This window comes from Gouania willdenowi, chromosome 14, assembly GCF_900634775.1.
Source record: "Gouania willdenowi chromosome 14, fGouWil2.1, whole genome shotgun sequence".
In the NCBI taxonomy this organism is placed as follows: Eukaryota; Metazoa; Chordata; class Actinopteri; order Blenniiformes; family Gobiesocidae; genus Gouania; species Gouania willdenowi.
The window spans coordinates 27343692-27356189 of record NC_041057.1 but is presented as its reverse complement, the minus strand read 5'-3'; the positions used below and the strand labels follow the sequence as shown (position 1 = coordinate 27356189).

The window sequence follows — 12498 nt, the reverse complement described above, 5'->3', positions numbered from 1 at the left end:
GGTATATTTATATTGTTGTTTATTGTTTTATTGTTTTTTTTGGTGTCATTTTGAGTATTTTTCTCATATTTTCTGTGTTTTTGTTGTTGTCTTGGGTAAAACACCCAAGTGTCATTATTTTATGTATACTATATATATACAGTATATATATATATATATCAGTTTTGTGTTATATATATCAGTTTTGTGTTTGTTGGTTGTCTTTTTGTGTATTTTCCTGTCATCTTTAATGTTTTTGGAGTAATTTTTTAATTTACTACAACTAGTTGCTCATGTCTGTACCAAGCAATGATAACACTTCGACCACCCTCCTCACAATTTATAAATATTAAAGTAAGCAAATGTACAACGTCGACTGTCTATGACACATGGGTATTTGGAATCATTTGGAGCGTTGATGAATGATTGGAAGGTTTTGAGAGAGAATGTTATAGTTTATCACGTCTGTGTAATTGCAGCTTTGTTCTGTGAAGGTGTTTACATGTACACAAGGTGTGAGCTCCAACATTTTCAGGGACTTGTTAATGAGCGCTGAGTCGCGCTGTGGCAACAGTGTATTTTACAGCTCTGACAGGGAACATGTTCACACTTTCAGTGCAGTTTGGATCCTCTACATCAGGGGTGTCAAACTCATTTTGGTTAATCATTCATGTGCCCTAGTTTGCATTTTCACATATAAATTACGTAAAGTATAAGTATCGACAATATCTGAGCAGTAGGTGACAGATATCAGTCTCTGCAGGATCTTCACTAGAAATTATTTGATTTTGTGACCATTTTTTTAATTGATTTGAGAATAATGCAGAATTTTTGAAACATTTAGAGTTATTTCAATATTTTGAAATTGAAAATACTTTAACTGCCATCATGTGACGTAAGCATGGGGAAGCGGTGAGCGCTGCAAATATTGTATAGTTGTAGATATAGATATCAACAACTGAATCAGTAATTTACACAATGATTCATGTTTTCTCTGTTATTTTTACTTTTTCCCGCAGGCTAAATTGGATGCTTTGGATTTGGTCTTTGGGCATTAAGTACGACACTTGTGCTCTACGTGGTTTGATCACAACAGTAAAAACAGGCAGTATAAAGCAGCTGATACACATTACTAGTTCATTTAAAGTGAAAAGAATAAATTCAACATATTGTCTTAGTTTAGGGGTGTCAAACTCATTTCAGTTCAAAATACAGAGTAGCTTGATCACAGAATTTATGTTGGGAAATTAGTAATTTCAACTTTATTGTGCCTTATAGTTTACACTTTTACATACACATAAAATATGAAATATTCATTTTAATTTTATCCTGCGGGTCAAATTGGATGCTTCAAAGGGCCGGATTTGGCCCCCGAACCATGAGTTTGACACGTGGCTTAGTTGGTCAAATTAATTGAGCTAATTGGACTTCCATTGAGTGTCCAGAAATGTTATGACCTGAATAAGACATCCTTCATGGGCATACAAAGGTTGTGAACTGGTTTTACTGTATTTGATGTTTAGTCACAGTTAGTGGAACTTTTGAATGTGAAAAAGGTGTTTTTGACGATGCATCCTACAAACCAGATGCACGCCTTATCATGCAGCCTATGAATAACTTTGTATTAATACCTATTTGACCTCCTGAAGACATCAATTCTGGAGAAAGGTTTAACACATTTTTAATCATCTCTAACAGTAGTTTCAGTCCATTTCTATAGTTTTATGTTGCAGCCAAGCATCATTTCTCATAGAGGCATCAAAATAGAACCCTTATTTTTAACTTTGGGACCATCGATCGTATCTAAACTTTAGAAAACTCCAGATCGATTCAGCAGCAGAAATTGCTGTATTGATTCACACGATAACCAAACATCACAAAGATGTCTCTGAACTTTCTCTGTACATTCATTATTATATTCTATAAGGTTTCAAAAAGCCACAACATATCCAACACTCTCCTCTTTCTCACCCTAACCTATTCCGTCACTGCCATGCATTCTAATCTCCAGTGACGTGCACAGGTAGACACTAGGTGGTGCACCTGCCCTTTGCCCTCTGGACCAAGCAAGTGCCCTTTTGAAATTTTGTTTTTTTTTTTTTTCTTTTTGGCCCACGCTGATACCATCATCTATAAGTGCTCATCGATTAAAAGCATGTGATAATAATGCCCCAATTAATATTCCCTCCACCCCCACCCGCACACACCTCTGTCAACATGAACACGCAAAACGGACACAAACGGAGGCGCGTTGTAGCAGCAGACAGTGCACAGCTACAGCCCGAAACACACCTCCTCCCCTATGGACACTCCCGTGCCCACCAGCCAGGTAACACATAAATGAATGCATTTATTTGTCTCTGTTGTGAAGTAGCCTGTCTCAACGCCACACAGCTGGGCATAAATTAGCCGCCTGCTCACCTGCTTAACAAGCTAGACGCTACCCAAAACCAATAATAGATATGACGTGATGAAGAGAGTTTGTCATTGTTATCCTACAGCATGTGAATCTATCAGTAAACTTACTTAAGATGAATATTTGATAGGTTATGGTGTAGGTTTACATTAGGCTACATAATAATCACTTGCAGTAATTTATTTGATAAATGACAAACATGCAATTCACTATTGCCTGCAGAAAAAGTACAGGAGTACTGTGCCTTGTTCAAATATAACCAAACAGTCTTATTCATATTGTTGGTTTCTTTTTATTTACCAATTGCAGAGGAAGATGAAGATGAAAGGTCAGAGTCAAAAGTCATGTTCACTGTTTAGGGCATTTTAAAGCTCAGATTTTAAAGTTGAACTCTAATTTTACTGAAATATCTTAAAAGCACAAAGTGGTTTGGCTGTACTAAATTAGGCATTAAGCTATTTTAGCCAATTATATTATTCTGTACCAACAAGTTATTTCTATGTTACAAGACTTGTCAAATAACAATAAGTCTTGTATTTACCTTAATAGGCTACAGTATATTCAACCTTCAAAAATAGGCTATTACTAAAACTATTATTATTCTATTCTAGGCAGCTCCAGCAGGAAAGCAGTAGGCCATCTACCAGCAAAGAAGATGAGATAGATGAATTTCCAGATTCATCTACAGATAAGGAGAGTCTATAGCAGCACCAAGTCTATGCACAGTTACAGAATCAGAAGTGCTGTCTGATGACCAGAATGAGGGAGAACAAGAAAGACATGATGTAGCAGCTGTATGTGAAAGAGATGACGGAATTAAAAAAAATAGCAGCTATCCAACAGCTTGCCATAGAGAAAGACATCCAGGTAAATCATAGTGAGATCATCAGACTCTTTAGACATGGATGCTGCTTTAGAGAGTGGTAACGCTCACTCTTCACTCCTCACTTCAAAATGACACTTTGTACACTTCTTTTGTTCTGACAGGGGGAAAATAGTACACTAATTTATCATTGTAGCTTGTAACTTGCTTAAATCCTCTCCATGTGCGTTCATTCCAAAGAAACAAAACAATAGTGATTGACTGATCAGCGCTATAGTGTGAAACTGTACCAGTTCAAAGGTCAAGTCATTTTATTAAGATGTTGACATAAATATGCAATTACATTCAACATGTGCCTGTAATGTTTATATATTTTTTTAAATATCTCACAAAGCTATAATAAGTTCTACATGTTGCATAAAGTGCCCTTAGTTTTCACTGAGCACCTGCCCCCCAAAATGTCTGTGAACGCCACTGCTAATATCTATATTACTTCACAGGATTTATCATTCCTCTTTCTGAGTTATATATATATATATATATATATATATATATATATATATATATAAATATATATCAAACAATGTTTTTACTTCCCTTCAATGATTTCCCTTTATAGTCTCAAAATGATTCAAACCCAATATTTTGGTTACAGACACTCCATAATCCAAAGGCGGGCAGCATTAAGAGCTTAATGACTTTACCAAGCTGTTCCTTCACTAAATATTCCAATTTTTTTTGCACACTGGGTTTGTGAAAATACCCTCCCTTTGTGTTGGTTCCCAAAGGCAATTTACTTTCATCAAGATTCACATCCTATCACCACACATCCACTAAATCAGAATCAGAATTAAGCAATAATGACGTTAATATGTTTATACAGCCAAGTTGTAATGATGAGATTTAAATCAGCAGCCAGAGGGAGAATGAGAAATAGCTCCATCAAACAATCACAGTGTTACCATGCAGTGGAATATTATGCTGGGCATGTATTACACCCAACAAAGAGGTCAGAACACATTAGTCCAGTTTTAAAGTCTTTACAATGGATCCCAGTCAGCCTCAGAATAGACTTTAAAGTTCTGCTGCTGGTGTATAAATCTGTGAATGGGTTTGGTCCAGAATACATCAGTGAGATGTTAGTCAGGTATGAACCCAGCAGGTCTCTCAGATCTATGGACACAGGTCAGATAGTGGAGCCCAGAGCTCACAGTAAACATGATGCTGTGTTTAGTTGTTATGAACAAACTGTCAGCAGAGCTGAAGTCGGCATCACATGTGAATATTTTTACATCCACGTTATAGGCACTCTTTTTATCTACTGTGTATGACTGAGAGGGACATTTTTAATCATATTATTGTTGGTTTAATTGTTTACTGCTGATTGTAATGTTCTTATTGATTTTTAAACAGTTAAATGTTTTCTGTTGCACTTTTTAATCATGTAAAGCACATTTAATTGCCTTGTGAATGAAATGTTCGATATAAACAAATTTCCCTGAACTTCCTTTGCCTAATCTTATTATTTTCATTAGCAAAGTAACAAAAACAAAAGAAGCAGAAATATCACTGCTTCTTAATTTGCCTTTGAATATATTCTGGTATTTACAACAATGAGAGTTCAGTAACCATTATGCAACACAATAGCTCAGTAAGGGGTTCATTTTGCATGAACTTGGAAAACTAGGGTGTGATTAAAACTACAAATTTAAGTCCATACATACACTAAAAATGCTATAATGGTTTGAAATATTCGGAATAAATCTGCATATAGATATCTTTACGTACGCAGCTTTTATCCAAAATGATATACAACACGAGCAGTTTGTACTTGCTCAACATCACACAGTGATTGGATTCAAACCGGTAACCTTTCAATTACAAGCCAGTTTCCTTAGCCGTCACGCCACCACCGCCGAACTTCCGCTAATTAAAAACACAACGTACTCATCAGAGGTTATTTTAGCTTTAACTACAAGTAAATATACATTCATATGAACACAATCAGCATGCATAAACAGAAGGGAGTGTGTGCATAGCCAAGACTTAATTATGAATCACACAGCCTCTGCTGATATCATTTCCATCACTGAACACTGCATGACATTTTGTCCTGATTGCAAAAACACATGCATACATTAACTTGTTTACCACCTCCCCCATATGTTTGTTCAAGTAAAGACGGACCATGAAGTAGTGCAGTTTGAAGTATTCCAATCCTCAGCAGACTGCCTCATCAGATGGGCAAACATCAGAGCCCACAACCCCTCCCCACTTTCATCCTTTTATCAGGCATGAAAAAGAAGAGATCATTGACGAGAGGAATCCACAGAGGTGTAAAGAGTACTGCTACAGTATATCCTACTCAAGTAGAAGTACTGTTACTTGATAAAAATTGTACTAAAGTAGTGCAAGTTAGTCATACATAAAATAAATATAAATATAAAATGTAGCTCAATTAAATAGTACTCAAAACAAAAGTTGCCGCAGTTCCATTGTATACAGTAAAACATCTCATGTATAAACTTTAAAAGGACACGATGAAATCTTGCACAATTGGAACTTTATTTATTTTCTACAAAGGCATTTGTAAAAAATAAAAAGTTTGACAAAATGTACAATTTGTTTTTAAATTAGTTCAATTCAAAAATAAGTAATGTATAGCTAGATTTATGAACTCTAAAACAGTGCCATGTGGGAAACAACATAATAGATAGAAACCCCAAACAGGAAACTTTCAAGGTTCACATGTATATTATAACAATATAACATTCCAACAGCAGTGCTTCTGTGGTGACTAGATTTAATTGTGAAAATGTGATCAAGCAGCATGAAGGCCAACACTCAAATCTAGGTGAAAAAGGTATATTGCATAAAATGAATATCATATGAAGCAGTCAATACACCTCACGTACAATTAAAATGACTGATTTAAAAATACACTTATAAAAGTACCCATAAAAGCAACCTAATTACAGTAACATGAGTACCTGTAATCTATTACTTTCCCTTCTGGCAGTCCACACTGGTCACAAAGAGGCTTTATTGAAAAGAGAATTCAGCTCTGAGTTAAACCAGCTTTTAAACCCAGCCCTAAAACAATGGATTGAGATGCAATACTGCTTTGTGATACCTTAAAGTTCAAGTGAACACCTGTGTATGGACAAGTGTTCTGCTTTCTGCAGTGAAAGAGTGATTCAGAGGTTTCAGTCTGCAGAGACGCTGTGGATTAGGCTCAAATCTGATGAATTACCATTAAAATGTTATTCATGGGTGAATATACATACCTTGGCAAACACCATCTGTGCACAATCTGTTAATAAACAGATGTGTGTATACCAAGTGAAATCTCTGGATTTTTTTTTTTACTAAACTCTTGCAGTAATAAATGTGGTGTGCTGCAAACACTGATGTAACTCTGCGTAGCCTGAGTGCTTTCTGGACACTTTGGTTTTGAAGTGACTTCCAGAATCTTGCTAAAGTGCGTCTTAATTTAAAGGTATCTTAAAAGAGGTGGTGGTTGTGTTTTATGCTGATATGTAAAGTCCTTATGTCAAATATTTTTCTAGCATATATTTTAGTACCATCTTATTCTACAAAATATTATACACCCTCAGGTTTGCTTCCCGCTAGCTCGTAGCTATTCTAATCTTAAAACGTGTACGTCAGTCACCACAGCAACATCACGGATGTATAAATATATCTACGGTACACAAAAACATAGCCAAAGCAGTGGAGACTGTTTCTATTAGAGAAGTACATTTTTAAAAAGGAACCTTTAATACTCTGTGCCTGGTTCTGCTGGAGATTTCTTCCTGTTAAAAGAGTTTTTTCTCCCCACTGTAGCTGATGCATGTTTATATGGATTTGTTGGGATTTTTCTTTTTTCTTAAGAATTTTATATATTGATAGCGTTTTGAGGTTACTATTTTTGTATTTTCCGCTAATATAAAGTTGAATTGAATTGAATGCTTGAATGCTCAAATGCTAGTGAATCTGTGCATAAGTCAGAAACAGACATTCTGAAGGCAGCTGTGACGGCTGTTTTCCCACTGGGATAGCCCTGGACTCAGGCTGAATGGGCGTAGAACAGCTGATAATGTTATTATCTTGATTCGGAGAGATTTGTGCTTGTAGTACACTTTTTTTTTTACACTGTTTTTAATGCACTACCAGTGCAGTGTAGCTTCTTCATGGATGGCCAAATAAGGTTGTGTTTGAAAATGAGACAACAGGGACATTTAGGTTTGTTGTGAAATGTGTAGAGTGATAACTATTGTGTTTTCATATATTTTTGTTTTTAGCAAGGACACTGTAGGGAGTTGAACCCTATATATTCCGATTCCAGTTTGTTGTCCTCGCGGATCTGGATCTCCTCTGACCAGAACAGATTTGGTTCTCTCTGTTTTGGTCCATATCACCCAGCTCTAGTGGGCGTTTTTCTGACTCGGCGTGGCTTGGCTGCTCAGCCCAGGGCAAGGTGGTCCAAGGGCCAGTGCCGGCCTGGGACATGGTGGTTGAACTTTAAATTAATTCATTCATTTAAGAATGGTGTCTAAATCAGGGAAGACTCCTCCAAAATAATTTGAGAAATACTATTTTAAATGTTGTAAAACTTGTGAATCAAATCTGTATCTTTACCAAAAACTTCTTTTTTTAAAAAACATGATTTTTGAATTGTGTTTTAATTTGGAAAAATTCAGTAAATTGTTAGAAGTTTTATTTTGATAGCGAGCAACCTAAAGAATACCTGTCAGTAACCACACAATAGGTTTGAAACCATGGCTTCAACACCTCATTCGTCCCTTTATGTCTGATTTTCCCTAGATATCATTATAAATGAAGGACAAAGTAATGAAGTGAATAACATCTCATCCTCAAGTTTCTCTTTAGTTAAGGATACATATCGTTGAATGCCGTTATTTGAAAAGATAACATTGTGTAAACAGACTCAAGCTTTTGCCTACACAGAGAAAATTGCAAATATGTTCCTGTGGGTCATGAATAATTATAGGCAACATGTTTTTTTTTAATAGAGAATTACAGCTTGCAAATCAAAGAAGCGGTGAAAATGGCAAATGTCCACATGTTGATATGGTGCCGTCACTTTGTGAGATTTTTTAAAGCTGTTTAATTACACTGTGCCTCATCTCTGGGGAGATGCTTTGTGTTGTGAGACCTCTTAAGTTGTTTTTAAAAAGTAATTGTATCCTTTACTTGTTAAGTTTGTCATTTGAAGGATGCTCAAGGCGACCGTGGCTCAGGTGGTAGAGGGTCGTCTTCTGATCGAGAGGTTGGGGGTTCAATCCCAGTACCTGACTATGTGTCGACATGTCCTTGGGCAAGACACTGAACCCTCAGTTGCTCCCAGTGGTCGACTAGCGCCTTGCATGGCAGTCCTGTCCCACTGGTGTGTGAATGTGAGAGTGATTGGGTGAATGAGCTGATATGTAAAGCGCTTTGAGACTGCTTCAGTGCTATATAAAATCAAGTCCATTTACTAAGATTTAATGTCAAAAATGATTTGAGTAATTTCAAATGAATAAATACATTTTAGCCGCGGTGCATAAGTGGTTTAAAACTGTTTAAAAGTCAAATCAATAAGTCAAACACACAATTCATCCACCAGTATTTTATGATGGAACATCCTCTATGTCACTGAGCTAATTAGCACATGGAAATATCACATGTAGCTTCACTAATTGACTAAGCCAGTCACCTGTGTGCAAGACAGCAGCTGTCTAATATTAAGAAGAAAAAAAAAAATCAAAAAATGCACAAATTGCATTTAGACAGCATAGACATAGTGGTATTTTGTTTATAACTGTGATTTATTGGCTCCATAAGTGAAAAACTTGTGAAAATTTTCACATTAGAGAGAAATTCAAAATAATCAATTCAGTTTTTAAGATCCCCTAACCCTTTCCAAACACAACTTATAAATACTCAAAAAAATTATTTCTTTTTTATGAACATTGAAAATGTATTATGCAAGAATTTGTAATGATTTTTTTTACCGTTTACAGTCAAACATTTTGATGCACTGTGGGCTGTAGAAATACTGGACTACATCATTTGCAATAGGTTTAGGTTTACCAAAATTTCTGCATTACTGGGCCAACATTTTGATGAAAGTTGCAATTCTGTTGCACATATGATTGATTTGTTGTGAATTTTCAAACTTTGGACGTTAGTGGTTTGCTGTAGTGTCTGTTTTTGCAGCTGCGGCAATTTTATCTTGGAACTGGCAAAATTTGGTGGTTGTTCACAAATTAAAGTACAAATTCCGAAGAAGAAGAAGAAGAATTCAGTGGCGAACATGATTATATGATTCTTTGAAAATCAGAAAATATGACACAAAACTCTTGACCTGTCTCTTTGCAATAAGCAAATGATTATTGTTATTCCTCTGTCAGCGTTGCACTTCTCTATCAAAGTTCACTGTGGTAGGATCAGACAGATCACTATAACTCATGCCACTATGCAGTGCTTATCAATAAAGCTCAAACATCCCAGTGTGCACATACAGACATCTCAAAGAGGAGAGAAAACAGACCTTACTTCCAAACTGGAGCATCCCCTTCTCCGTCTCCAAGCTTCAGATGATCTGCTCTGACACTCACTGCTGCAGATAATGTGGTCGATGCATTCACTAAATAATAGTTGAGGGCTAACAGGTGAACATGTCGAATGAGCTGCCAGAGATCACGCTGTGCTGAAGTCTCCTCACACTGAGATGTGGAAAGAGGAGGCAGCTTATTTTGCACCATACAACCTCCTCCTCTCTCACGCACTCTCCCTCTCGCTCCATTCTACTGTCGTCTCTCCTTTTCATTACACTTCTCTTATTCACCTCTTTGCTGCCCCATTAAGTCCTCATCCTTCATCCTCTCCATTTTACCCTTTGCCATTACGTTATGAAAGCTGTTTTTTTCTTCCTGCAGGGCTTTGTTTGTGTGAAAGGAAGGCATACTCCAACAGTTTTATGTGTGGCTGACCACAAAATAACCCTCAGCCACTTTCAAACAAGCAGCACCAGAGAGGGACAACAGCAGCATCCAAGTAGATCAGAAGCAGAGCGTTCTGTCCATGTGTTTCACTGCAGGAAGCAACAGAATGTTTTATGGACACTGTGAAAAGTCTCAGACTGGCTTTTCTTACATTGGAGCCAATTACAATTGTCTGACAGTGACGGAGCTCATCTCAGGGACCATTAAGTGCTACTTCAGGTCTCTCTGAAAGGTGTGACATTAAGAGGAAATACTGAGGGTGGTCACCCCAACTCATGCCTAACCTTTACGCAATGAAAAAATGTGGCTGTGCATCATGTTTGACACTTTGTAATTGGAAAACAATGTTGACATCAACCAGCAGTAAAAACACTAGTCTACTGTAGGGGTTGAATGACTTCATAATTTTAAAGATCGACTTTATGTGCACACTAGTTGAGTCGACGTCGACTAGTCGATGACGTCACCAAGAGCTGTAGCCGAGCCGAGTGGCAGCCGAGTGCCGGTGTTGTGCCTGAAAAAATATGTGACCGCACGTGGTGACAGTTCCAACCCCTGCGGCTTCTCTGTGGACATTTACTCCCCCTGAACTCATTCAGTGCCAGCCATTTTCAGAATTACTACCCCCCTCAGTGCCAGCCGTTTTAGAGCATTTTGACTGATTTTTAAAGACCCACAGAATATTTTGTACAATGACTATCTGAAATCTGACACCAGATTCTGAAAGATTAAAGTCTCTACTTTATGTAATCTCTGTCATAAATCACAGGTGTGACGCACCAGGAAGGAGATAGGACTTAAGGGAGCCGGGCCTCTACCATGGAGAAGGCGGGCCCTGCAATGACTTGTGCCCAGAGGCGCACAGAGTATAGGCAGTCACCAATCATGCAGCTTCATACAGGGGTTATATCGACCAATTTTGTGTGATGTATGCATATTAAATTAGGTGCAAGCGCACGCAGGCTTGGTGCAAAACCACCGGAGGACTGCTGAGGCGATGGTGCACGGGAGCGGATGGAGCGCTATCTCAGTCTGGATCCAGTAAAAAGTGACCATAAAAAGCTGTAAATGGACTGATATGCAGACGTGGGACAGTGAGGAGGAGACTAAATGTAGAGATGGAAACTCATCCATTGAAACTCATCAAAATACGCGGAAATACACGGAAACCCTTGGTAACAGGAGTACAGCAGCCCGCCTACCTGCCCGTTCATACCAAGTAGTAGCATCTAGAGACTTAATGCTTTCGTATATACACTGGGTTTTTCTATCAGATATGTATAAATGTCTGGCCAGTGAACATTGGGCCAGGAGCACACATCTGATGACCACTCATTTTCAGGAATACTGCTTGGGTCCCGCAATCGCTCACCTGTATTTAAAGTGAGTTTCTTTAAATAAGCGGTCGCGTCCTCAGGTGACAAGCTTTTTACATACTATGAACTATTTTCGAGCCTTAACAGCGGTTCATTCATTGCCATTGTTAAAATTTTCAAGCGTCACATATGTAAAGAACATGGTTTCTGATGGTGGTCCTGCTCATTCTCCAAGTTAAGACGTATTAAAAACCAGTTGAGGACCACAGTGGGACAGGAGAGACTGAGTAAACTTGTTGTCCATAGAGAATGAGAATCCAAAGAAAATGGACATACAGAGCATCGTGGAAAAGTTTGCAAAGCACAAGGCTCGCCGTATGCCCTTCAAATAGTGGTGAGTAGACCTATAGTACTTCATATTGAAATAGCGTTTGTGAACATGTGGGCCGCTGTGCCAGTTTTACTAAACTTAATAGCTATGATACAGGTTCTGAGTTGAAATGGTTAAAGTGGGTGTCAAATGATGCGGTAGCTATCCGCAGTGCTGAGATGCTTTGAATTTGTGTTAGTGACCATCCTAATATTTTTGTTGTTCTTGTTTTGTTATACTTTATGTCCATTTGATGGACTTCAAAATGACATAGTCGCTCTCCGTGGTGTCAAAGCTTGTAAGCCCCGCTGTTGTGGGCATGTGTATGTTGTAAAATAATGTTATTATGAGCTTTATTATTTAAGTAAATTAAGTAAACCAAGGAACACTGCTACTTTGCCTACCGTGAGTCTATGGTAACTGTTAAGCCCCGAGGCTTCCTCAGAGCCGGACGTTTAGACTTTGTTTCGGCTGTTTTAATGGTAGCTTCGGCTTCTTTCACCGAAGCCGATGTTGTCAAAATCTGTGATCTCGGCAATAGAGAAGAAGAGTGCTAAACCTCTTTGTAGCTATTAAGGAGCTAT

The 12498-nt window shown here is 37.7% G+C and overlaps 1 protein-coding gene across 6 annotated transcripts in view; it reads right to left on the bottom strand.

Moving 5' to 3' along the window:
* The window catches only part of b3gat1b (beta-1,3-glucuronyltransferase 1 (glucuronosyltransferase P) b), a 31143-nt gene extending 21164 nt beyond the window's left edge, over positions 1-9979 (bottom strand). For 3 of the 6 annotated variants that reach the window (XM_028466439.1, XM_028466437.1, XM_028466441.1), the window contains exon 1: positions 9775-9979. The gene's annotated coding sequence lies outside the window, so the exon portion shown is untranslated. The remainder of the gene's footprint in view (positions 1-9774) is intronic. The other 3 variants (XM_028466438.1, XM_028466440.1, XM_028466442.1) reach the window with 1 other exon arrangement.
* Between the last annotated feature and the right edge of the window lie 2519 nt (positions 9980-12498).